At 47.2% G+C, this 27381-nt stretch overlaps 2 non-coding genes across 2 annotated transcripts; both read right to left on the reverse strand.

Moving 5' to 3' along the window:
- Positions 1-5855: 5855 nt before the first annotated feature.
- Positions 5856-5962, reverse strand: LOC146830555 (U6 spliceosomal RNA). Its single transcript, XR_014961631.1, has one exon. It is a non-coding gene; the product is annotated as a U6 spliceosomal RNA (small nuclear RNA).
- A 12389-nt stretch (positions 5963-18351) lies between these two features.
- Positions 18352-18458, reverse strand: LOC146830556 (U6 spliceosomal RNA). Its single transcript, XR_014961624.1, has one exon. It is a non-coding gene; the product is annotated as a U6 spliceosomal RNA (small nuclear RNA).
- Positions 18459-27381: the final 8923 nt, after the last annotated feature.

Genomic DNA, 27381 nt, shown 5'->3' on the forward strand with positions numbered 1-27381 from the left:
CCCATTCAGGTCACTGTGCCCCCACCCATTCCGTTAGCAAATCCCGAAAGGTACACTGGGGATCCCCAAAAGATACAGGTATTTTTGACTCAAATCCTGATGCATTTTTCTTGTAGGCCGTCCTCGTTCCCGACTAACCACTCCAGAGTGGCATTCGCCATTTCTTATTTAGCGGGCGACGCAGCAAATTGGGCGGTTCCGCTAGTACGACATAATGACCATGTGTTGTATGATTGGGACGAGTTTAGAGCAGCCCTGGAGGGGGTATTTGACCGACGCACTACGTCATTCAGCGCAGACAAAGAGCTTTTGACCTTAAAGCAAGGAAAGACTGAATTAGTGACGTATCTGACCACCTTCAATAGGTTGGTGGCGGAAGCAGCATGGCCCGAAGAAAAGAGGATGTCACTTTTCTACCAAGGGTTATGTGACGAGCTTAAAGATGTCATAGCCCGAATAGATCCTCAACCTAAGACGTGCAACGATTTGGTCAGTTTAGCCTTGCGGTTGGATGGACGCCTAGCAGACAGAGGTGGTGAGAGGTTTAGAGGTGATAGAGCCAGAAATGAAGCCACCAGCAACACGGTGGTATCAGAGCCCATGGAGGTGGGAGCCATTCGGGCTCCACTATCTAGAGTGGAAAGGGAGAGCAGAAGGACTCAGGGGCTTTGCATGTATTGCGGAAAGAAGGGGCATTATGTCCGGGAATGCCCCTCTCGACCCAAGCGACTGGGGGGGAATAACCGGAATAGAAAGACAATAGCCACAGTCCAGAGTCCGGATCCGCATGAAGGATCGCAAGAAAAAACAGAGGCGACAGGAGAGCCGCTTTGGAGGATCCCTTCGCTTGCCACTACCCATCAGGGTGACACAGAAAAACATATAGAGATGGTTATGTGGTTAGAGAACGACCACCAGTCTCATCAGATTAAGGCCATGTTGGATTCTGGAGCTACAGGAAACTTTATACACAGTGGGTTGGTAGCTCAACTGGAACTCAGGAAGGTGTCTCGCAATATCCCAGAGGAAGTGCTGGCGGTAGATGGAAAACCACTCACCTCCGGTCTCCTCATCGAACAAACAGAACAACTCAGGTTGATTACCAGAGTAGGAGACGGAAGACACATAGAATCAGTGGCATTGAACATCATAGAAGCTCCTCAGTATGAGGTGATTCTAGGAATGCCCTGGTTTCGTTTACACAACCCGACCATAGACTGGAGAAAGAGACAGGTCCGGTTCTTATCGGAGGAGTGTCAGGAGCATTTGGTTCCGGGATGGGGGTTGGGTGCGTCCGCCTTGGCTTGCCCGTTCGTAGCAGCCACTGCCGCGGAGAAAGAGGTATGCCTTCCTCCTGAATATTCTTGTTTTGCCAAGGTGTTCAGCAAGACGCAGGCAGAGTCGCTACCACCCCACAGGCCATATGACTGTCAAATAGACTTAGTGGAAGGAGCCACCATTCCGGTGTGTAGAGTCTATGCTCTCTCTGAGCCTGAGACCAAATACCTCAGGGCTTATCTGGATCACTTCTTGGAGATAGGGTTTATTCGTCCTTCCAGATCTCCTGCAGCATCTCCTTTGTTTTTTATATCTAAGGCCAATGGGGAGTTGAGAGCGTGTTGTGACTACCGCATGCTGAACAAGAACACCGTTCGCAATAGGTATCCACTGCCTCTCATTCCAGTTTTATTGGATCAAGTGCGCGAGGCCAAGATATACACAAGGTTAGATCTTAGAGGCGCATATCACTTGGTGCGCGTACGCGAAGGGGATGAATGGAAGACGGCGTTCAAGACCCGCTATGGTCTTTTTGAGTATTTGGTAATGCCGTTTGGGTTATGCAATGCCCCCGCGGCATTCCAGTACTTCTTAAATGATGTGCTAAAGGAATATGTGGATAAGACAGTTGTGGTCTACATAGACGATATATTGATATTTTCGGATTCGGTGAGAAGTCACACAGAACATGTGAATCAAGTATTACGAGTTTTGAGAGAGCAGCGCTTATTCTGCAAACTGAGCAAGTGTGAGTTTGGTGTGACAGAAGTGGAATTCTTGGGGGTGATACTTCGCCCGGAGGGTTTGAGTATGTCAGAACGAAAGATTCAAGCGGTGCAAGATTGGCCGGTTCCAAGCAACGTTAGGGAAACGCAGTGCTTTCTTGGTTTCGCTAATTATTACAGACGCTTCATACATGGGTTCTCGCAACAGGCCCTTCCGATCACCCGGCTCCTCAGAAAGGGTGTGCCGTTTGAATGGACTCCTGCAGCAGGCAAGGCTTTTGAGGTCCTAAAAACGGCGTTTACTTCAGCCCCCGTGTTACGCCATCCTAAGTTGGATACTCCTTTCATAGTGGAGGCTGATGCCTCAGACGAAGCAGTCGGGGCAATATTGTCACAAAGGGACAAGGACACAGGACAGCTGCATCCTGTGGCCTATCTCTCCAGGAAACTTCTCCCAGCAGAAAGAAATTACAACATAGCGGAAAAGGAGTTACTATCTATAAAGAAGGCTTTCCAGGAGTGGCGTCCTTACTTATGGGGGGCTCGGTTTCCGATCACTGTGTATTCCGATCATCGAAATTTGCAGTACCTAAGAACCGCCAGACGTCTATCCCCCAGACAAATGAGATGGATGCTTTTCTTCGAAGAGTATAACTTCTTTATTACCTTCAGACCGGGAGCGGACAATAGGAAGGCGGATTCCCTGTCCAGGATGCTAATCACCGGAGAGGAAGACGAAGTATCAGAGACGGCGATCATTCCGTCCTCCAAGGTGGTCTGTGGGATACAGGCTGAGAAATATCTGGATACCATAAGAGATCACAAGAGTACGGAAAACTGGAATAGGTGGGCTGATCGTGATACTGAACGGTCTATACGCCAGGGGCTTCCTTTCCTGGATCAAAGATTGTATCTACCTACAAAGGCTTTGAGGAAAAAGGCTTTTGTGTGGTGTCATGAGTCTCCAGTAGCCGGGCATCCCGGCATACACAAAACCACCCTTTTGGTACAACGTTATTTTTGGTGGGCCTCGCTGGTACCTGACGTTAGGAAATGGGTGATGTCCTGTGAGAACTGTGCCCGAGGTAAATCAGATACATCTAAACCCAGGGGCAAGTTAGTTCCCATGCCCACACCTCAGGCACCGTGGCAAACCATCAGTCTGGATTTCATTACCGGACTTCCGGTGGATCAGGGGTATGCAGCGGTTCTGGTGGTGGTGGACAGTCTGACCAAGATGGGACATTTCATTCCATGTAAAAATCTGCCTACAGCAAGCCAAACAGCGCAACTATTGTTGCAACATGTGGTACGGTTACATGGAGTGCCAAGAGTTATAGTGTCAGACAGAGGCCCCCAATTCATAGCCAGCTTTTGGAAAGGGTGGTGTCGAGCTCTCCACATTGAATCTGCAGTGTCCACCAGCTTCCATCCGCAGACGGATGGACAAACAGAGCGTTTGAACCAAACGTTGAAGAAATATTTAAGATGTTACGCGGAGGAGGCAAGTGAATCTTGGGTTGCCCTGTTATGGATGGCCGAATTGGCCTATAACAACGCGACGCACAGTTCCATAGGTGTTTCTCCTTTTTTGGCCAATTTTGGTTTCAGTGCCAGGATCTTGCCAATAGCTATGCCACAAGTATCGAGCACTCAACCCTCGGTCCAGGCGCACATGCAAGCGCTCCGTAAGGGTCACGCTGCAGTAAGGAATCATCTGCTCAAGTCCAAGTTGACATACAAGCAATGGGCAGACAGGCACCGCGCAGAGGGCCCACAGTACCGAGAAGGGGACAAGGTGTGGTTGTCCACCAAGAATATACGCTTCAAACTGCGTAGCGTGTTCCATCCCAGATTTATTGGCCCTTATCAGGTGGTAAAGAAGATCAATCCAGTGGCGTACAAATTGCGACTTCCGGGCTCTCTTCGGATCCACCCGGTCTTTCATTGTAGTCTTTTGAAGCCAGCGGTGGGTGGACAGAAGAGGCGGCCACCAGAGATGGATAAGGAGATGGGACAGGAGTATGAAGTGCGTCGCATTGTGGACTCCAAGTATCGGAGGGGTCGGTTGTGGTACCTAATCTCCTGGAAGGGGTACACAGCAGAAGAGGATTCCTGGGAACCCAGCGACAACGTGCACGCCCCGGCCCGAATTCGGGCCTTTCATAGTAGACATCCGGACAAGCCTGGGTCTAGGAGGCGCGTGGGAGGGGGACCTACTGTAAGGATCGGGTAGCGCGCGCCTGCATGGCCTACAAGCCCCAGAATGCTCAGGGACTGAAAAGGGGAGGAGTCGCGCAGTCATAAGGAGCGACGTTCGCACGGAACGTTGTGCGTAATTCCGGCGTGAGAGTTCGTTCCGGATTTCGGTGGAGAGGAGAGTTCGTCGGTGTTTCTTCGAGGCGTGGAGAGACTACGCTGGTTCCAGTCTCTGCCGCTTTTCAGGTGCACGTCCTGGGGTCGGTCCACGTTCCTGTGTCGGACGACGTCAGGGCTCTAGAGTTCCAGGAGACTTCCGAGGGGACCTAACAGATAAGTGTGGTCCTCGCTTGAGGCGGGGAGCGTCTCGCTATTTTCTTTGTTGTTTCTGGAGAATCCCGGTGGCCCGTTGGTCCCATGGTGTGTAGTTGAACTGTACATACAGCCAAGCCTGGTCCGAGACATTACTCCAGGAAGAGTGTGGGCTACGCTTTCTTTCGTATATTGGGGAAGTGCATTCCGCACGCGGTGACGTAACCGTGTTCTAAAAGACTTTGGGTGGAATCCATAATTCAAGGAATTAGAGTTTTCTATGAACCGTTCCAAGATACGCTGTGTGAGGCCAATGAACACAGCAACCCGTTTTTCCTAAGTTCTTTCAGGCAGCTCTGTTTCTACCAGTACACACATAATAAGGGGCTCTGGTCTTTCCCTTCATAATAGCCATGCCATGAATAAATGAGTGTGAGGAAGAGGGGTGTGTGCGTGGTTGTATATATATATGTATATCTGAAAGAAAATACAGGTGAGGGTGATTACTTTATTAAGGAGGTGAAGGAGGCTTATTCCTGGAGGGGAGTTTGTTTTGTAGTAAGAAAATGCAAGAGTAGTGCCATTAGTGAGAATTTACGAGAGTAGTCTATATGACTTTGTTTTGCTAATGTTTGTAGGTATATGTGTTTATTGCTTTACAGGTTCTACTCCCTGCTGTCCCCTTCCTTCCCTTCCCTCGCTTGATCACCCTAACCTTCCGTGCCATTAGTGCAGGAGTTGGGGGTGTCGAGAGGTGGAACCCTTATTGCATCGCCAGAATCCTGAGGAGAGTTGATCTGGGGAACGGAATCTTGACAGAAGGGGCTTAAAAATCCCAGTCTGCAAAGTGACGATGTCGGTTTAAAAGGTAAAACCTGACCGGAGAAATCACACGCAGGGGCTCTGTGGGCCCCAGGGGGCACACACACACTGTATATGACAAATATTCACCCCAGGGCTGCATAATCTGCAGATCAGCACTGCGAACATCTCCACCCCCCCCCCTACCCCCCGCCTCTAAAAACGTCCTGCGTCAATTTTAGGATCTAAAACCACACCGATGGGAAGATGAAAATACATGTCTCACTGGGGACACTGTCGGCCAACTATTTGTTGAATAAAAAAACTTACAGTATCAGTCATTAAATAAATACTCAATTTATATTCTTACGTTATATCTCGTCTATGAAAGTGTCACAAAAACATACACAAATATTTTGCAACTTGTAGCTTCTCTTTTCCTGTCAAAATAGGGACGACCGGATAATTAAATTAGAAGGCTCTTATGTAGTTTAGTCATTTAGGGATAATTAATTGCTGATGAATATCGAAAAAGTGGAGCAAAATATGGAACGCTTCACGAATTTGCGTGTCATCCTTGCGCAGGGGCCATGCTAATCTTCTCTGTATCGTTCCAATTTTAGTATATGTGCTGCCGAAGCGAGCACAGATCATTGGTATTATACAGCGGTATATAGAGTCTAATTTTCAAAAGATTTCTCAGTAATGGTGGCCATTTTATACTATACACTATGTGTATTACACTTGTGGCAGCTTCCTATCAACATTAATAACGCCTTCTTCTTAAAAAAACACATTTGGACGTGGGAAAAAACCTGCATTACATCAATTGCATCAAAGGTGCACTATGGGTATGCAAATTCTAATAAATTACGTCACTGCCCAGGCTGGTTGTACTTTGCAGCTGGCAAAACACGTGGGACTGCAAGACCTTTAGAAAGAACTATAAAGGAGGGGAACTTTAGTGTAATTAGAAACTGAAACTTCTAATTCCCTCAAGAGCAATGTTAATTTGGCATATCTAAGCTACAACTATTTGGAAAATACAATGTGCGTGAAACGCTACCAAGGGTGTCTCGTGACGGAGAGAGGACACCGAGGGCTCCCAGGACACCTGCTTCCGGCACGAAACAACTCGAGAGCTCGTCACGTCCTACCTCTGACGGGATCCAGAAAAATAATCTGCTTTAAAAATCCAGGCCTGCCAAGTGCTGCTGGGGAAACATCCAAAAGCGACGAGGGATTATATGTTACATGACGCTTGAAAAACTAGCTTTTGCCTCCTCAAATTCTGTTTTAATCGTAATTCTGCTAACCTTTTTGTATGAAGGGTTTTCATCTATCTTTACATAAGCAGGTGGGTTTTAATGTGACTCAGTCACAATTTGTTTGAGGAAATTGTAATGTGTGTTTATAATAAAGGCCCTGTATACGTCTAACTTGTTGCACATTTACAACACATGATTCTGTAGCACGCAACCCATATTTTGTCATGTATGTATTCTTTTGCAAATTAAATACAGGTAAATCACAGCTCCAGATGCCTTCCTAATAAATATAGGTGTGATAGTTTGAGTAACACACACAGGCCCAGATTTATCATTCTTTCACACAGTGCAGTGCAGTGCAGCACTCTCCTTACTGCGATGAACTGTGTGAAATGGCAGGAATGCATCGTATTTACCATTATACGGCACACTCCTGTCCTTTCCTTGCGCTGGGGTGCTTTTGCCTGCCTACCGCCAACTCAGGCACCTTTGCGTCATGGTGCAAGGGTGCCTGCGTCGCAGGCAGAATTGTTTTTGTGCAGGAAGGTACACCTTCCTGCACGAAACCAATCCTCAGAGGCACGCTACTAGCAGTGGCATTGAAATGCTGGAGGCGCTGCATGGTGAAGATAACAGAAATGGCTCTCTATGCCCTGGCACTACCACTGGTGGGTCTCCCGCATGGTCACGCTCTCGCCTTTTTTCACAGTTGGGCAATTGTCATCCTGGATGGATGCTGGGCTGGTGATGGTGTGAGATTGCTACCAACAGGGCGTTCTGCACCTGTTGGAAGATCTAGTGACCAAATACAACTTACCTCGAGGCCAAATCCTCACATATGAGTTATTGATTCAAACCTTCAGAGACCTGTGGGCTGGAGGGCATGAAGAACCAACGACTTATGCAGTGCAGCAGCTGTTCATGTCCTTGGGTACTGCAAGACACTTGTTGACATGGTTTTATCACTCATTATCTGAGATGGTCTGAAAACCCTTGTCAGCACTATTACGGATGTGAGGAGGAATACTGGAACGGGACTTTACGGACCTGGAGTGGCACAGGATATTGGCATACCCTAAGAAGGTCGCCAGGAATATGAGGCTGAAATATACACAATTTAATTATGCCCATATGTCACCCTATACCTCTCTCAATATATCCTCTACCTCCACTCTGACTCATCCCAAACCCCATTCTACTACTAGGATCACCCCAAAAAACCTTTCTAGACTCATCTCTCCTCTACCCCTCCTTGCATCATCTCAAACCTCTTTTACTATTCAGGTCTCCCAAACGAGCATCTCTAAACCCTTCCCTCTGACTCTTACCACCTCCCCTCTACTCATCCTAAACCCCCTCCTGCTGTTATGATCTCCAAATGAACTCTTTCTAGACCCTTCCCTCTTCTATCCCTCCACTTTCCTTTTCAATCCAACTAATAGACTCACATGTCCACCGCTCAAATTAATTTCATATTTCCTTATACTAATTTACCACTAATACTGTTTGGGTTCTGGAGTAGTGTGCTACTCGCCGAAAAGCACTTTGACATCTCATCAGGGGAACCAAGCGCTATATAAATGCAAACCCTTTCCTCTTCTATCCCTCCACTATCCTTTTTCAATCCAAATATCCAGCGGTGGCCGCCATAAACAAAGGGTGGCAGGGCGCGTGGGGTCATGCAGGGGCTTTGGGGGTGGAAGAAGGAGGTTAGTAATACAATATTTATTTTAAAAAATGTATCATTAGCTGCCGGCTGCCTCCAGTCGCGTCGAGCTGCCTCTCCTCTTTCTGTCTGGTCCCAGCTGCCCCTGGAACAGACTCCCATCCAATCCTCGTGGTGCAGAGCAGCGCAGGGATTGGCCTGAGCGGACAGGACAGACGCTCCGCTCAGGACAAGGAGACTGTGGGTTTTCTCCAGCCCAGCTGGGGAAAACCTAAGTGTGCATGTGTGTTTAGGTTGGCCTGAGACGGCCGGCCAAACACACATGAGCACTTAGGGAGTGGAGTGTACGTAGCACTCCTCCTCCCCCTCCCATGCCTCGGTCCCGCCTCTCCCTACAGCGATGTATCAAAGACGGGAAATGCAAAATAAAACGATGCAAGAACATCGTTCTATTTTTCATTTGCTGGTTCTGAGCCAGGCAGTGGGGCGACGCTCCTCCGCCGTTGCGGAGGAGCCGCCACTGCAAATAACAGACCCACGTGTCCACCACTCAAATTGATTTTCATATTTCCGTATACTGATTCCCAAATAATCCTTTTTGGATTCCGGAGTAGCGTGCTACACACCGAAAAGCGCTTTGACACCTCTTAGAAGTAGTAAACTCTATATAAATGCAATTACAATTACAATTTCTTTCTTTGCAGAATGCTGCAAGTGTAGAAAGAGGAAAAAACTAGGAGAAATAAAGATATTTCTGCTTGTTATGCCTCCCTCGGGGAGACCTAGTATCTTGACGCATTCCCAGGTCTACCACTAATGGTAAATCTGGGAAGGCACTATAATACATGGGTGGATGCGTGGGAACAGCCACGCTCCACCCATCGAATGCCTCACCGAGCAAAGTAAAGCAAGGCAGCTATTTGCACTGCTTTGCGCTACTTCAAATTTATCATGCTATGCAGGGCCACACATGGTGGCCTGGGGTGGCTTTATAAATCTGATTTTAGTGTTGCGCCACCCTAGCCCCCCCACGAGGCGCTAGGGCGGCGCAACACTATAATTCTGGCCCTCTGTTTTTGCACTTGATACCAAATGAATGCCATGTGCTGCTGGGGAAACATCCAAAAGTGACAAAGGGACATGCAGGACACAGGGCCACGTGCAAACTACGTAAAAAGAATGTCCAGGACTGCAATGTGATGCACAGTCCCAACCTAGAGCTGCAACCTCTCAGGAAAATATACAGGCCATTTACGTACGCTTTGTGATTCCAGAACAGGTGAGTGGTGGCAGGGGAAAAACAATTTATGTAACATTTTCAAAATTCTTGTTTTATATGACACTCATTCTAAAATGATTTAAAGAGCTCTCAAATACTATTTAGATGATTTTCTTGCGTGTTTGCTGTTCAAGATTAGGGGTGCCACCTGGCCAGTTTTCTACCGGTATACCTGGTATCTTAATGTCCGGCCGGTAGGAAATTTGTAAAATAACCTAACTCTGGCATTTTCCTCCACATCGGTACAAATATACAGCAGCAAATATGAGAAAGCACATGAAAATATGGTCTACTGCTGCGTTACTGAAAAGTGACATTTCAAATGATTTTATATAACATTCTATTTCAATATTACATGCAGCCTTTGCATACTCTTAAAACACAAACAAATGGCCGGTCTTTTTCTCCTGGCAAAGTGGCAACCTTATTCTAGGTTTATGTTTCAGAAGGGAAAAAAATACTTTTGCTTTTAACAATATTTTATCCGTCGTGCACGTAAAAATACAGTCCGATCAATCAATCAATCAATCAGGGACTTGTGAAGCGCACTACTCACCCGTGAGGGTCTCAAGGCGCTGGGGAGAGGGGGGTTCGTGCAGCTTTGCCTCATCCGAAGAGCCAGGTCTTGAGGCTCTTCCTAAATTCTAGCAGAGTGGGGATTCGTCTGATGCTGAGTGGGAGTTCGTTCCAGGTCTTGGCTGCGATGTAGCCGCCACTTCAAATAATAGACTCACATATCCACCGCTCAAATTGATTTTCATATTTCCGTATACTAATTCCCCAATAATCCTTTTTGGGTTCCGGAGTAGCGTGCTACGCGCCGTAAAGCACTTTGACGACGCTTAGGAGTAGTAAGCTCTATATAAATGCAATTACAATTACAATTTCTTTCTTTGCAGAATGCAGCAAGTGTAGAAAGAGGAAAAACTAGGAGAAATAAAGATATTTCTCCTTGTTATGCCTCCCTCGGGGAGACCTAGTATCTTGACGCATTCCCAGGTCTACCACTAATGGTAAATCTGGGAAGGCACTATAATACATGGGTGGATGCGTGGGAACACCCACGCTCCACCCATCGAACGCCTCCCCGGGCAGAGTAACGCAAGGCAGCTATTTGCACTGCCTTGTGTTACTTCAAATTTATCATGCTATGCAGGGCCACACATGGTGGCCTGGGGTGGCTTGATAAATCTGACTTTAGTTTTGCGCCACCCTAGCCCCCCCCCACCTTACGAGGCACTATGATAATTCTGGCCCTCTGTTTTTGCACTTCATACCGCATGAATATGATCCTTTTGGAAGGCAATGCCATCTTAAGATACTTGCTTTTTTGGGATATCGCATGTGGGGATTACCCAAATGGTTCCTAAAGTGTTGGAATTCATAACACTTTGGCACTTACTGCACAGTAAGTCTGTTAATTGTGAAATTTGTGAACAGAGAAAGTAGAATATACTTCTATGCTAGATTGTTTTACTTTTTGAGAAGTCACAAAGTTGGAAATAAATTACGATTGTGTATCTAAAAAAAGCCACGGTTTATCAGATATGTTAGTTCCTCTAAACATACTCATGTAGTTTATCCGTTGTCTAATCTAAGACTGGCACAGGGATCACTTGGCATTGTAGTAAATTAAAAGTGTTTCAGTTTATTATTATTATTTTTACTATGTAGTTTTTTTAATTTAAGTGCTCTGGTGAATTTCAAGATTTAGATGAAGGGAGCGACATCCATAGACTGTACAAAATCTTCAAAAGCTGTTATTTTCTCTTCCAAGATGTCTGTTCCGATTTTGCATCAAGTTTTTAAGTTTATTTTGCATATTTTGAAACCATATGGAAAATGATTATCCATGGTGAATCCTCTTTCCTTACATCCCAACAAAATCTGGGTTATCCATTCCACATTCCCACCTTGTAAACACAGTGTTTACAAACAGCTTTAAAATGTTTTTGAGTCTCACTTATTTCTAGGAGTTGAAAAACATTTTTACGAATGCCCTCACACCATTCCTTTTATCCCATGTGCCTGTTGGTTTGTAAATGTACTTAGGTGGCAAAATGTAACAAAACATTATTTGGAATTCTGATTCAGTATGACCCATTATTCATATGCAAGAAATTCAATGTCCGGTGAAGGATATATTTAAAAATAAGCATTGGCGAAGCCTTTTCGACCTTTTGGCTTTGTCAAAGGTGTTTACCCATGCTGTGCAGCAGCAGAAAAAATCTAAATGCGGCAGCTGTTGCCGGGCATTTCATTCTGTAGGCTGGCACACGCTTCTCAACAAATGCGTGCACCCAGGCATTGACGCGTGGGCTATTCACGTTTGTTTTATTTTTATTGATAGGGCATACTACCTGAGTCAGTAAACTAGTGCGTGGACTTGTACCCTTGCCACAGAGGGGCCCGCGACACCAAAAGCAGAAGACCTTTCCTGTGAGCTACAGATCCTAGTGCACCATGACAAGGGACAGAGTTGCATGGCATGCTTTGTTAACCCTGCTTTTTACTCTAATAACTGCACAGTCACACCAAGAAAACATACAAGTGCACTAACAAAATACATCATCTGACCTACGAATGTGCCTTTATCTCTCATCAGCACAACATCAACTAAGCAAGTATCAAGTGAACTAACCAGAACAGAAGCCACATCTGTAAAAGACAAAACAAAATATTGCACATATAGGTTACTAAACACAAGTGGAAAGAATCGACGAGATAACTCCAGTGTGTGTTGCAATCTGCCCCTATTGTAACCCTATCTACACATTAAAGTTTGGTGTAAATTGGTTGTTAACGTCAAATGTATATCCCTCCTAGAAGGTGCTTACCTGTGGAAGTGATATGTCAGTTTTAGCAAGAGGCGTGAATGTGGACTCACATGTGCATAACACAGCTCTGCGGACAATGCACCCACTACTGAGTTTGTATTTTTGGTGCGACCTGCAGGCTGGAGGTGACTGGGGGTATTCAGTGCTGCTCTCCAGTGCCACATACCAGATGTAAAAAGACATCAGCATGTCCGAGACACATTAAACACACAGTAGTTCAAACAGCCGTTAGCCACAGGCAGTAATTAAGAGCATGTGGGCCAGTGTTATTTATACACCTGCATTTATTGAAGGCGCAGATAAACAAGTAAGAAACACACGGGCACTAAGAGGCAGTTATAAAATGATAGGGGGTACACACTGGACACGAGGGGCATGCAATGCGCACGGCAAACAAGAGGTAAAAAAAATGATTAGACATGACAACCTCTGCAAACACCTGAAGCTTTCTCTAGCCACACATAAAAACTGGGACTCTTAATGTCTACTGAGATGTTTGAGGGCGGGAGTAGGAAGTTTAATAGCATGAGACACAAATATGCCAAAATGAAATATCTGAAAGCTAAAGCAGCCGTAGTCTGAACAGGAATCCCGAAAAGCACTCGGGTGTTAAGTGCGAATAATGAACGGCTCACCAGGAGGAAACAACGTGGGTATAATTTGAAAAAGGGACACATTTAATCACTATTTAAACTCACAAAGTCAAAATATAATGTGGAAAAAGTAGCACACCAGATTCAGAACTGCAGGGAGCAGAGAAGCAAACAGGTAGGGGCAGAAGGCAGAAAGTTGGATTCACAAGATGAATTATGGAAGGTGCGAAGTCAGCAGTGAAAACCAAACGTCACGGAGGCCACAGCTTACTGCAGCCCACAAGTTGAAGTGATTCAGGAAGGAGCATTCCTTTTAGGGGAGACATTGACAATGGCATGCTCGGAGATTAGAACGACCACACATTAACAGAGCCAGCTAGCAGACTGCATAGTGAACTGAGCGAGTTCATGACTAATCAACCAAAGCATAACAGTACTAAACAGAAATCAAAGAGGAAAAAACTCGTTTTGGGAACGGTTAAATAGACAAGCGAGCAACCATGCAGTAATGTGTACGAGCATACATTAGAAAGACGCCCACCAAGCTATGGAAATGCAGAGTTCAAAGAATGTCGATCAAAGAATGGCTGAAAGTGAAACCAAATAGTAGCACGCAGTGGAACAAGCCGGGACGTAAATAAGCCTGTCAAAACACTCAGCATAAACGCACTGGCTTTTATGTTGTTGTACATGCTGTTTTCGTTTTAAAACAAGCGCCGGCCTCTGATGAGGCTTTAGCACTAAAGTGGGTGCCTGTTTTGGCCCTGAGGGGGCTGTTGGGTGTGCGTTGCGCCGGGGGGACTGGTGAGTGTTATTGCGAGGGGAGCGTGCAGCTCCTGGTTGTATGGAGGGTTTTTATTCTAGTGCAGCCACGGGGAACAAACGGGACGTGCTGTGCAGCCGCGGTGCACACTGGAGAGCACAAGCGCTGTGCAGGCAAAGGACGGAACTGCCGGAAGGACAGGCTCGCGTCCAGCCTTCCCCTTTGTCCGTCCCTTGGAGCGTAGCTGATCCTGACCTGGTATCGGAGTCTATTGAGGGCTTCAGCGCGGGATCACCAGAGAGCGGCCGGGCCAGCAAGGACCTCCGCTGCATGCAGGGAGCAGGGGCAGCTTACAGGAGCGCGGTGACTTAACCTATGAGCAGACGTGTGACTGCGCATGCTTTCGGCACAGACACTTTACCATCTTGTGCGGCACTCCTCACCTGGGCAGACAATATTATATTTGAATGTTCTCTTCTGGCCATATGTTCTCTGCACTGCACATAATATAACAAGGCAAAGGCTGGGCCCCCGTAGTGGCACGAGCACCACCAGGAGTGCATGGAAAGGGGCGGGGCCACAAAGAAGTCACGGACTGCCGGAGGGAGGGGGAGAGCGGCTGCGAGCAGCACAGCTCACACACGCTCAGGAGGACTGTAATGCAACACGCCGGGCATGCAACAGCGGGGTGGGCTCCCGCTTCCCTCCTGCAGACAGGGGCAAACAAGGCAACGGCTGGGCCCTGTAGTGGCACCAGCACCACTGGGAGTGCATGGAAGGGGGCGGGGCCGCAAAGAAGTCACGGACTGTGGGAGGGAGGGGGAGAGACTGAAAGTAGTCTGTTCAGTAAAGGGGCTGATAGCCGTGGAAGGATACAAAGGATGACTGAGGAGGGACTAACAAGCCTCAAAACAATCGCATGGCAGCATTTAAGACAAAAGCAAATGGGCAGAGAGTGGGCAGAGCTTCCACAAAGCTTCCACACTACAGTGTATACTGCATGCCTCGCAAAGCGATGGCAGCACATTCGTGCTGCATAGCTAGGCGAGACCTAAAAACAGGCATGCAGAAATGCTTTTGAGGTAGCTCTTTTTGGGGCACCTTTTTGGTGGGTCCTTTGCTGTTGCTTGGCCCTCCCAAAAAAGTGCCCAAAATAATTGAGATGCCCATGAGGAATAGGGGGGGACGGCAGTGGAGCAGAGGGCGTGAGGATAAAATAAAAATTGGGTGGCAGAAGAAGGGGCATAAAGCAGCACGTGGCAGAGACCAACCAGAAGCACAAGCCGGGAGGAGAAACAAACGAGTGAGACAGGAAAAGAGCGACATTGGGGGCAGGAGAGAAGCACACAAGAAGAACCTAAAAATATACCTATTTACATGATGCCGTTCGGCTAATAAAGTACTAAGGAACCCCGAAAAACGGAAGGACTTACCAACTTTTGGGACCAATTTGCATCTTTCTTTCGGCTGGATTCGTTTTGACTTCTTTGTGGCCTATACTATTTGAGAATTGTTTTGTGTGGAAACAAAGTCTATCTCAGCTGTGCATGAGTATAACGTAACTTATTTAGTATAGTATATTGTATATTCATAAATGCCAAATATACTTTGGGGCAGATTTACAATAACTGGCGCATCCCTGCATATCAGCAGGGATGCGCCAGTTATTGTGCGTCAGGGTTCCGCCACCATGGATGCGCCGCATTTACAATGCGACGCACCATGGGGCAAAAACGGACAGATGCGTGACGCATCTGTGCCATAAAGGCACCGCATTGCTGGAGTTGCGTCGCAAGCGCGACGCAGCTCCAGCAAGGCTCTGGGGTGCCCTATCTTTGAAATGCTGCGTCAATCCTTACGCCTGCTTCAAGCAGGCGCAGGGTTTTGACGCAGCATGGGCTCAAAAGTGACTGAGTGAAATCTTGTAGATTTCACTCAGCCACTTTTAGGAGGCGTACCTGCGCCGGAACGCCCCCCCTGCACCGGAACGCCTACTTCTGGTGCAGGGCTTTACAGCGTGACGCATCTCCCAGATGCGTCACGTTGTAAATACCCCGCAGCATGGCGCTGGTTTTTCGCCGCTGCTGCATCTCAAAAGGGACGCAACGGCGGCGTAAAAGAAGCGCAAGGGGCTTGTAAATCTGCCCCTATGACTTTTGTCGCACCTGCAGCCAGTCCTGGCTTCCTGTGACTTGTATTATAACAAGCATTTACAATGCAACGGTCTCGGCATTGTTAAAGTTAGAGCTATTGGCATTGCTCATGACATTATTTTTGTTTATGTTTTTGTTTTTAAAACATGTAGAGAAACGGCATTGTTATTTACAATGTCAATAGCTTAATCAGTGTGTGTGTAGGTGGCTCTGTGTGTGGGTGCAAATGCAATAGGTCTCGCATTTGAGAGTGATTAAGCTATTGACATTGTAAATAACAATGCTGTTTCTTTAAATGTTTTAAAAACAAAAATAATGTCATGAGCAATGCCAATAGCTCTAACTTTACCAATGCCGAGACCATTGCATTGTAAATGCTTGTTGTGCGTAGTTTCAGGAACACTAAAAATGGTTTGACGTGTTAAACTTGCTAATATATAAACGTGCCTTTGTAGCTTGTGTAAAAACAAAAAAGTCTGTTATAGAAACGGGATATGAAAGGTTGGGATTGCTGCAAAATAGCTAAGAGGCACTTTCCGAACCGAGGTCAGGGCACTGCTCATTCAATTCTAATTTAAAATTATATTTGCAATACCTAAATGATTAATGCATCTTAAATATCTGCCCCTCTTACACTCTCTGTTCTCTTTATGTTTTGTAAATCGTCATCATATGTTAAAGGAACTAATTCTACTGGGCGGCAGACCTTTTCACTTGCGATGTCTAAAAGGCAAGCATTTCTCCTGAACGTACAAGAAAATGTCGAACCAGGCACTTCATTGAAGATGTGATGTTAAAGAATGATATAAGCTCAAAAATTACACTTTCCTCGCAGGTGTGGGGAAAGAGGGCATCGAAAACAAACACCCAGGACGGTTAACGCTACTGACTGCATTTCACGGCCGAAACTTTTCCAATTGCATACAAACAAACACCCAGGACGGTTAACGCTACTGACTGCATTTCACAGCCGAAACTTTTCCAATTGCATACAAACAAACACCCAGGACGGTTAACACTACTGACTGCATTTCACGGCCGAAACTTTTCCAATTGCATTCTGCAGTTAACAACAACGTAAGGCTCTGGTCCTGACGCTTTGCAGTTCCATGGACCAGGGCATTCACAGCCTCCCAGAGATGAAGGGGTTCAGTCTGCGCGCGCCGGAGCACCCCGACATTTGTAGTCTGCCCAAGAAATTAGAAGCAACCGGCTGATAAACAGCCAGAGAAGAAAACATATATGAATACACAGACAAAGTCAAAGAAAAACATGAAGCGATGGGGAGAGAAAGCGTGTGAGAGACAGCAAGAGAAGGAAAAAATAGGAAAACACAAAGTCAAAGAGGGACATGGAGCGATGGTGAGAGACAGCGAGTGAGATAGACAGCAATAGAAGGAAAAATACAGGAAGAGATAGACAAAGTCAGAAAAAGCAATGGTGAACGAGAACGACTGAGAGAGACAGCAAGAGTGGGGAAAAGTATAGAAAGAGGCAAAGTCAAAGAAAGACATGGGGCGATGGTGAGAGAGCGCGAGTGAGAGAAACAGCCAGAGAATGAAAAGTATAGGAAGAGACAAAGTCAAACAAGCATTGGCCGCACGCGCGCCTCACAATTAAAGTTTTTTTTAAAAACGGGAAAAAAAGACCAGCCCGGTGGAGCGTGGCGCGCGCGCGCTTGGGGGCGGGGGAGCGCATTCCAAACGGGGAAGCGGACCCTTTGAAGTGCTCCCAAAAGCGGAGTGCATGGCGGCACGATGCGCGTGATTGTGCGCGTGCTAGCCATGCAATCCGCTTTTTGGGAGGAAGAGACAAAGTCAAACAAGCATTGGCCGCACGCGCGCCTCGCAATTAAAGTTTTTTTAAAAAACGGAAAAAAAAGACAAGCCCGGCGGAGCGTGGCACGCGCGCTTGGGGGCGGGGAAGCGCATTCCAAACGGGGAAGCGGACCCTTTGAAGTGCTCCCAAAAGCGGAGTGCATGGCGGCACGATGCGCGTGATTGTGCGTGTGCTAGCCATGCAATCCGCTTTTTGGGAGCACTTTTGAAACCCGCTTTCTATAGTCTCGCTTTGCAATCGCTTACGCGATAGCAAGGTCGAGACCTAAAAAGGGGCTTAAAAACCGCAGGCTGCAAAGTGATCCTGGCTTCGAAGGTAAAGCCGAGAGAAGGAATCACACGTAGGGTCTGCGGTGGAACCGAGGGCGCACAAACACTGAACATGGCAAAGATGGGAATATGAAAATACATTTCACGAGAGTGACATTGTAGGCCAAATATTTGTTGGGAAAAAAAATACATTATCAGGCATGAAATAACTACTCGTATTCTTACCTTATATGTCGACTACGCAAGTCGTACAATAACACGCAAATATTTGAAAAGAAAAAGTTTTAGCTCCTCTTTCCGTGTCAAAATACGTACGGCCGAGTAATTATATTCATATAGTGACAATTAAATGCTTATAAATATCGCAAACAAAATATGGAACGCTTCACGAATTTGCGTGTCATCCTTGCGCAGGGGCCATGCTAATCTTCTCTGTATCGTTCCAATTTTAGTATATGTGCTGCCGAAGCGAGCACAATTCCATTCCAGTACACCGCGGTATATAAAGTCTAATTTGCACGTAATTTCATACTAATAGTGTTTCTTTTTTCAATCAGTGATTGAGAGTATTACGCTTAGGATACCTTCTCATTAAAATGAATTAAGATTCTTCATCAAAAAAACATTTGGACGTGGAAAAAGTACATGCATTACACCAATTGCTGGAAAGGTGCATCATGGGTATGCAAATGTTAAAAATTACGTCACTGCCCTGCTGGCAAAACACATGGCACCGCAAGAACTTGAGAAAGAACTATGGAGGCGGTGACCTTCAGTGTAATTAGGAATAGAAACGTCGGATTCCCTTCAGAGCAATGTTAATTCGGGTACAAATATTCGGGAAATACAATCCACGTGAAACTCTGCCCGGGTGTCTCGTGAGGGAGCGAGGAGCGGACAAATGCATCCTACAGGAAACAACTGGGGGGGAGGAGGGGAGGGCCCTAACGCCCCTTCTCTGATAGCAACCAGCAACATAATCTGCTCTAAAAACCCAAGCATGCGGAGTGCTGCTGGGGAAACATCCAAAAGTGACGAAGGGACACTCAGGGCGCGTGGCTACGTGCAAACTACCTAAAAAGAATGTCCAGAACTGTAATGTGATGCACAGTCACAGCCTAGAGCTGAAACCTCTCAGGAAAAGATACCGGCCATTTGTGAACGCTTTGTGATTGCAGAACTGGTGAGCGGTGGCAGGGAAAAAATAATTTATGTAAAACTGTCAAAATTCTTGTTTTATATGCCTCTGCACTAACACTCATTCTAAAATTATTTAAAGAGCTCTCAAATACTATTTAGATGATTTTCTTGCGTGTTTGTTGTTAAAGATTAGGGGTGCCACCTGGCCAGTTTTCTACCGGTATACCTGGTATTTTAATGTCCCGGCCGGTAGAAAATTTGTAAAATAACCTAACTCTGGCATTTTCCTCCACATCGGTACAAATATAAAGCAGCAAATTTGAGAAAGCACATGAAAATATGGTCTACTGCTGCGTTACTGAAAAGTGACATTTCAAATGATTTTATATAAAATTCTATTTAAATATTACATGCGGCCTTTGCATACTCTTAAAACACAAACAAATGGCCGGTCTTTTTCTCCTGGCAAAGTGGCAACCTTATTCTAAGTTTATGTTTCAGAAGGGAAAAAAATACTTTTGCTTTTAACGATATTTTATCCGGCATGCATGTAAAAATACAGTTCAATCAATCAATCAATCAATCAATCAATCAATCAATCAGGGACTTGTGAAGCACACTACTCACCCTGAGTCTCAAGGCGCTGGCGCGGCGGGTTCGCGCAGCTTTGCCTCCTCCGAAGAGCCAGGTCTTGAGGCTCTTCAGATTGCAGAGTGGGGGTTCGTCTGATGCTGAGTGGGAGTTTGTTTCAGGTCTTGGCTGCGATGTAGGAGTAGGCTCTTCCCGTTCTGGCTTTGCGGATGCGTGGGATTTCGACCAGGGCAAGATTGGCGGATCAGAGGCTTCTCTTGCGTGCGTAGAAGGAGATTCTTTAGTTGAGGTACTGGGGTCCGATGTTTTGGCGGGATTTGTTGGTGTGAGTGAGGAGCTTAAAGGTCACTCTTTTCGACGGGGAGGCGGTGGAGTTCTCGTAGGTGCTGGGTGATGTGGTGTTGTCGTGGGATACCAAGGACAAGTCTGGCTCCAGCGTTCTGGATTGTCTGGAGTTTGAGGAGTAGAGATTTGTTTATTCCGGCGTAGAGGGCATTCCCGTAGTCCAGTCTGCTGGTTATGAGTGCGTGGGTTTGAGTCTTTCTGGATTTGGGGGGATCCATTTGAAGGTCTTGCGGAGGGTGTTGAAGCATGTGGAAGATACAGCGTTGATCTGTCGGTTCATGGTGCGAGAAGTCAAGTACGATGCCGAGGTTGCGAACGTGGTCTGTGGGTGTGGTAGGTTTGCCAGGGACGGTGGGCCATCAGTGTAGGAAGGTGGATATCTGACTATGGTTACCCCCAACCTTTTGCCTAGTGTCTAGCTGGTTTTTCGACTTAGTTGGCCTGAGATCCTGCCATTCAGGGTCTCAGACTGTCTGCTCTCTCTTTAAAATGGACTCCATGTACCCTAGGTACATACACAATTGGTAAGGATCACCTTATTGGACCCTGTACAGTGTACCCTAGGTACCCAGGGCATAGGTGTACCCTAGGCCTCCCAGGGGCTGCAGCATGTATTATGCCACCCCTGGCCTGGCCTTCCAATCAGACACAACTGGCTGATCACTCAGCTGGGGCAAGGTTGTGTAATCACCCCTTGCTTAGATTTAGTATACCTATATCTACCCTTAAAATAGACACATGTGTACCTATCAGCCACTCCTATGGCAGACGTTAACAATCCTGGAGGCAGAGTGCTTGGTAACAGGTGAGATGGTGCTCTAGCATGAGCTGAGCCTGTCTGCAGCTTTCGGAACCATCTCCTTATAGCTGTTCTATGATATAGCCTACCATATACTCTTAAAGTGCCTTATAATCTTAAACGGTTATGGTAACTATGGTTTGGCTTTATCAAAACATGTCGTGTAAGGTGTCTAACACTTTGGAATAATACCCCATACCATTTCTGGTGATGAGGATATTATTCCCCCCTTCTAGAGGGAGAGACATGTTAAAATCCTACTTTGCTGTTTAACTCTAACCAAAGCCTCAGCATCACAAAATGGATGCTGCTGCCACAGACACGAGTCTGACCACCTGCTGCTGGGAGTGATCCCGGCAAGGGAGGCTTGGACAATAGGTTTCCTGCTTGGGGAGGTGCTAGCACCTCCCCAGACAGACTTTAGTGTATTGGGCAGGGAGGGCTGAAAGGAATGAGACATGCCTGGGGCACACAAGGTGTCCCATGCATAGTCCAGTTCAAACCGGTGCTGGGGCACTCCAGCCCCAGTCCTGGCGCGAAACTGGACAAAGGGAAGGGGGTGTAACCACCCCCCTCCCAGGTCCCACCCATAAGGCGTGACCTAGCAGGCAACCCAGCCCCCCAGATTAGTATAAGAGTGGTAGCTGGGCCCCAGGAGATTAGATTATCCTGAACCTGCAACTTGAACAGAAACTCTGGGCCTTCGACATTTGACGAAAGAAGAAGACTGAAGAATCTCCCTTGTGGCCAAGGAGTGGCTACCCTGTGCAAACAGGCACCATCAAGAGACTACCCTTTGCTTTGCTGAAGTTCTACGAGGAACCGACTGCAGAGCCCGACCAGAGCCTTGACTTCCAGACTTCTCCGACCCTGATCCACATCCACAGCCGAGCTGAGATCCGTGGAGGCGACGAGAGACGTCCGACCGGCTACCTGGGAAAAGTGACGAGTATCTTCTAGCGCAGCTTCTGAGGTACCCTCGAAGTTGTGCACCGGGGATTGAGAAGCCCCAACCCCAACCACCATCTGCACCGAAGATCAGCCCCCCACACTCCACGAGTCCTGCATGGGGCCCTTCTGCATTTTCCTGCTTGCCACGTCTGTCCGGTTGCTTGCCCGTTGGCTAGCGGCCTCTGTGACGACACACCTGTAAATCTTCACTGCTGGCTTGGCTCCTCCAGACTGGCTCCCGCTTTTTTGCAAAAGAGAAGCACCCCAGACCTTCCTGGTCTGCACCAGAAGCAAGTCCTCCGTTCTTCGTGGGTTCCGCTTGCCAAGGCTTGGTGAGTCCTAGTTCAACTTCGATGCCGCTGACAGCAAGAGCCTTCGTGGGACAGCTCGCCTCCTGGTCGTCCTCGACATCTCCTGGTACCCGTGGCTGCAGCGACAAGCTTCACCCCTCACCTGCAATCTTCACGACATCGCCTGGTTCCTTCCTGGTTCCACGTGGTCACTGGCTAGTGACCTTGACTCTGTCCCTTCTGCTTGCAGGTACCCTTCCTTCTTGATCCCGGCCTTGGGATCCACCGGACACTCTGCACTGACTGCCTGTCAGCAACTTTCCTTCAGACATCCATAGAAGTCCACGACGAAACCCGACGCAAGTTCACACCTATGCACCCGCAGCCCGTGGGCTAGGTAACTTGGGTACTTCGGTGCTCACAAGGGTATTGACTATCCTAGGGTCTAGTTTCCGAGTCTCGACTTCCTAGTTGCTTCAGAAGTGTCCTAAAACTGTTTATTTCAGAACTGTACTATTTCTATCGATTATACGCATTACGCGTGAGGGTTTCCACTCTGCACCTGAATCCCGTGGGCCTCCCACTTCCTAACTGTTGGTAGTGTAGTGTAGCCCCAGCGATTCCCTAGGCCTAGGCCTATTCTATTTCCGTGACAGTGGTCCTTATACCACTTCTTTAGTATATGGTTTGCGTGGCCCCTAGGGCCTAACTGTATTACTTACCTGTGTGACTTAATGTATGCTTAAATAAGACTGTGTTGTACTTACCTCGAATCTCATAAAGAGTGCTGAGGGTTTTACTAGAATAAATACACTTTATTTTATATATATATCTGTTGTGGTGTCCTTTCATTTGGTATTCAAGGGATTATATATGGTATCACAGCTGGCTTCACATGCCATTCAGAGTTTAGCCTAAGACTGCTCTTGTCCATGCTACCACTAGGATAGCTGGTCTATAAGGTTGACTTTACAACCAATCACCATAAGGGTTGTTTGGACTGATATAAGGTGTACACTAGAACTAGTGACATCATACATCAGGCCAACTTCTCACATTGGTGAGAAGCGGTTGGGATCTGAGCTTGCTGTTGTAATACCATTGTAATCTTGAGATACTAAATTGAAAGATCACACAGATATTGTTTAGGTACATATAACATAGATTATAATACTTAAGTCCTACTGGACTTAGTTGTTGTAGGTTGAAGGGCCTAGCACACCCTGACTACAACTACTAGAGAGGTTTAGTAGATACAACTAGTATAGGTAGGTGCACACACCACACCCTCACTAGAATCATGTCCCTGAATGGAGATCACACTGATGCTCCCTCAGGAGAGGAGAATCCTAGACAGATTCCCTCTAGATATGATGCATTCACTTTCCAGGAGATGAGAACACTGTGTACCTCCAGGAGATTAAAACAGGGTTCCAACCCAACCCTTAGACAGCTAGTGGAGCTTCTGGAGGCCTATGATGCTGAAAGAGCTGCCAAGTATGGTGCCATAGCTGTAGATAAGGGCTTCCCCACCACAGAGGAGACCCCTGACTTAACTGATACAGATGAGTTAGAAGAGACCTCAGAGGAAGAGGGAGGTAGCAAGACCCCAGTCAGAAGACTTAGTCAGGCTAACTTAAGCTTGCATGGGAGCTTGCATGGGAGCTTCCCTTACAGGCCCCCAAGTAATCTTAAAAAGAGAGATAGGAGGGGTAGATCTCCCTCAGGGGACTCTCTCCACTCCTATCACTCAAGAAGCTCCAATGCTTCATCCCACAGGGGGATGACATCCCCCCAGAGGAGAGAGCATCAGGCCAAAATGAGGGAAGCCAATCTGAGGATTGAAAGGGAAGAACTTGCCCTTGCCAAAGAGAAGCTTGCTCTGGCCAGAGAGCAAAAATTGTGTGGGTCAGAACCCACTGGTGGCAGCAACATTCCTAAAGATAGGGATAGGTCTTATGACCATAGAAACCTAAGCAAGATAGTCCCCCCATATCAGAATGGGGATGACATCCACAAGTGGATGACTGCTTTGGAGAGGGCCTGCAAAGTACAGCAGGTACCCCAGAGTCAGTGGGCAACTATCTTGTGGCTCTCCTTTTCTGACAAAGGTAGAGACAAGCTCCTCACAGTCAGTGATGAGGATGCTAACAATTACAAAGTCCTGAAGAGTTCTCTGATAGATGGGTTTGGCTTAACTACTGAGCAATATAGGTTGTTGTTCAGAGACACCCAGAAGACACAGACACAGGACCGGTCTGATTTTGTGGATTGTGCCACTAAGGCTTTGGAAGGTTGGTTAACTGGCAGCAAGGTGCAGGACTATACAGGATTGTACAACTTGATTATGAGGGAGCAGATCCTTAGTAATTGTCAGAACCAGCTTCTCCATCAACACCTGGTAGACTCAGATTTGACCTCCCCCCAAGAATTGGGAAAGAGGGCAGATAAATTGGTCAGGACCAGGATTAGGCCTAAAAATCAGGGTGGTGACCAAAAGAAAGATACCACCAAGCCTCAAGAGAAGGGTAGGGACAAAACAAAAGAGAAATCTTCCTCAGGGCCCCAAAACTCCACACAGGGTGGTGGGTCCCAAGCTCCCTCCTCTACCACAGTTAAAAAGCCTTACTGCCATGAGTGTAAAACTCCTGGGCACTGGAAAACTGACAGCAGTTGCCCAAAGGCTAAAAACAAAACTGTTCCTCCAACTACTCCTGTCACACCACCTATTACTGTCAGCAGTAATCCCCCAGGTGGTGGGAGTGCCCCCAAAAATTTGGTTGGGTTTTCTTGGGGAACACAGGGGGACCCTGGCTTAGCCAATTCCCCTACAGCAGCTACTCTTGTCTGTGATGGTGGCATGGGGTTTGCCAACTTCACTGCCTGTCCCAACACTTTGGGTAGGTACAGACAGGAGCCCTACATCAATGGTAGAAAAGCTGAGGCCTACAGAGACACTGGAGCTAGCATCACTATGGTGGCCCATAGGCTAGTTCCCTCTGAGCAGCTTTTGCCTGGTTTCTCACACCAGGTAACTAACATTGATGGCAAACAGAACAGTCATCCCATGGCAGAGGTATGTCTCAGCTGGGGAGGTGTCACTGGCCCTAAAAGGGTGGCAGTGTCTCCAACCTTGCCTGTGGACTGCTTACTGGGGAATGACTTAGAACTCTCAGCTTGGGCTGGAGTTGAACAAGACACCCATTCTAAAATGGTAGGCCTTTCACAAAAGGGTAGTGGGGTTGTGCCAGCCACAACCCCTGTCCAAGTAGATTTCCTCCCTGAAAAGGTTGGAAGGGCAGTGGTAGCCACAGCCCAGGCAAAGACAGACTTCCCTGTAGAGACTGGCAGAGCTGTGACAGTCACAGCTCAAACACAAACTGAGTGCCTCCCTGAAAAGGCTGGCAGGACTGTAATGGTCTAAGTCCATACTCAGACTGACATAGGTGTAGTGAAGCCTGAAACTATGGATCACTCCACACAAACAGAGAGTAGTGGAGAGGAAGAAAAGTCTCCCTCTCCCCAGACATTAGGAAAAGGTCAGCCTCCTCAGGGATCTGACCTCACCCCTTGTGAAGGAACTGCCCCAGCGGTAGCCAGGCCTGGCCTGGCAGAGCCTCTGATGTCAGTGGCCCCTTCCAAGGTGGGACCCAGTCTGGTGCAGGTAGCCTGCCTCTCTCTACCCTGCCTCAGTCAGCCCAGGGCTGTAGAGGTCAGGGAGGCCAGTGGACCCCAAGAGGACCCCTGTCCACAAGAACCCCCCCATCAAAAGAATGAGGATTGCCTGGCTCGTAGCCCTAGCCAGGTGATGGTTAAAAACATTCCTGAGGGATCCCCTTTACAGGTAGTCAGGGACCTCCCCCAGAGGGATTCTGTTGGGCACAGGCAAACCTGGGACCTTAGGGCCCCAAACCTGACCTGTCCCTCCAGTAAGCCCACAAAAGGGACCCAGCCTCCAGCTTTAGGTAGCCAGAGGCTGACCCTGAGAGCACAGTGCAACTCAGTTAAAGAAAGAAAGGCATCCATGGTGGAGGATGATTGGAGGAAGCTGAGGCCTCACTTTGAGGACACCCACTTCAGTACTCCATCTCAACACCAGCCTTTTACTTTGAAAAGACACACCAAAGGTAGAGATTCCCTATGGTGGAGACCCTATGATACCTTTAGGGTGAGGGATTGCTTAGTGGACCATGAGACAGGGGGTAACCATGCCAGTGCTGGTTCTTCCTTATATGGCCACTTAGGCAATAGAGGCTTACCTTGTCAAGGGCAGCCTTATCTCCCTTCGTTTGGGGGGGGGGGGGGTTGTGTAAGAAGGTGGATATCTGACTATGGTTACCCCCAACTTTTTGCCTAGTGTCTAGCTGGTTTTTCGACTTAGTTGGCCTGAGATCCTGCCATTCAGGGTCTCAGGCTGTCTGCTCTCTCTTTAAAATGGACTCCATGTACCCTAGGTACATACACAATTGGTAAGGATCACCTTATTGGACCCTGTACAGTGTACCCTAGGTACCCAGGGCATAGGTGTACCCTAGGCCTCCCAGGGGCTGCAGCATGTATTATGCCACCCCTGGCCTTCCAATCAGACACAACTGGCTGATCACTCAGCTGGGGCAAGGTTGTGTAATCACCCCTTGCTTAGATATAGTATACCTATATCTACCCTTAAAATAGACACATGTGTACCTATCAGCCACTCCTATGGCAGGCCTTAACAATCCTGGAGGCAGAGTGCTTGGTAACAGGTGAGATGGTGCTCTAGCATGAGCTGAGCCTGTCTGCAGCTTTCGGAACCATGTCCTTATAGCTGTTCTATGATATAGCCTACCATATACTCTTAAAGTGCCTTATAATCTTTTTTTTTTTTTTTTTTTTTTTTTGAAACCGTTTATTGCAATCTCAAATAGTTACAAGTATGGGCCTACAACCGTCTGGCCGGCCGCTAGAGTGGCAGTAGCATATGACATACATACAGAAAATTCTCTAGGCGGTGCAAAAAAGGGGTAAATCAGGAGATATCAGTAGTGCAGGTCACATAACTCCGAACCAACAATGCGGTTTCCTTTTGTCAAAACACAACAACACAAAAACAACCACACCCGTGCCTTATAATCTTAAACGGTTATGGTAACTATGGTTTGGCTTTATCAAAACATGTCGTGTAAGGTGTCTAACACTTTGGAATAATACCCCCATACCATTTCTGGTGATGAGGATATTATTCCCCCCTTCTAGAGGGAGAGACATGTTAAAATCCTACTTTGCTGTTTAACTCTAACCAAA

This window comes from Triturus cristatus, chromosome 5_1 (assembly GCF_964204655.1).
Source record: "Triturus cristatus chromosome 5_1, aTriCri1.1, whole genome shotgun sequence".
Taxonomy (NCBI): Eukaryota; Metazoa; Chordata; class Amphibia; order Caudata; family Salamandridae; genus Triturus; species Triturus cristatus.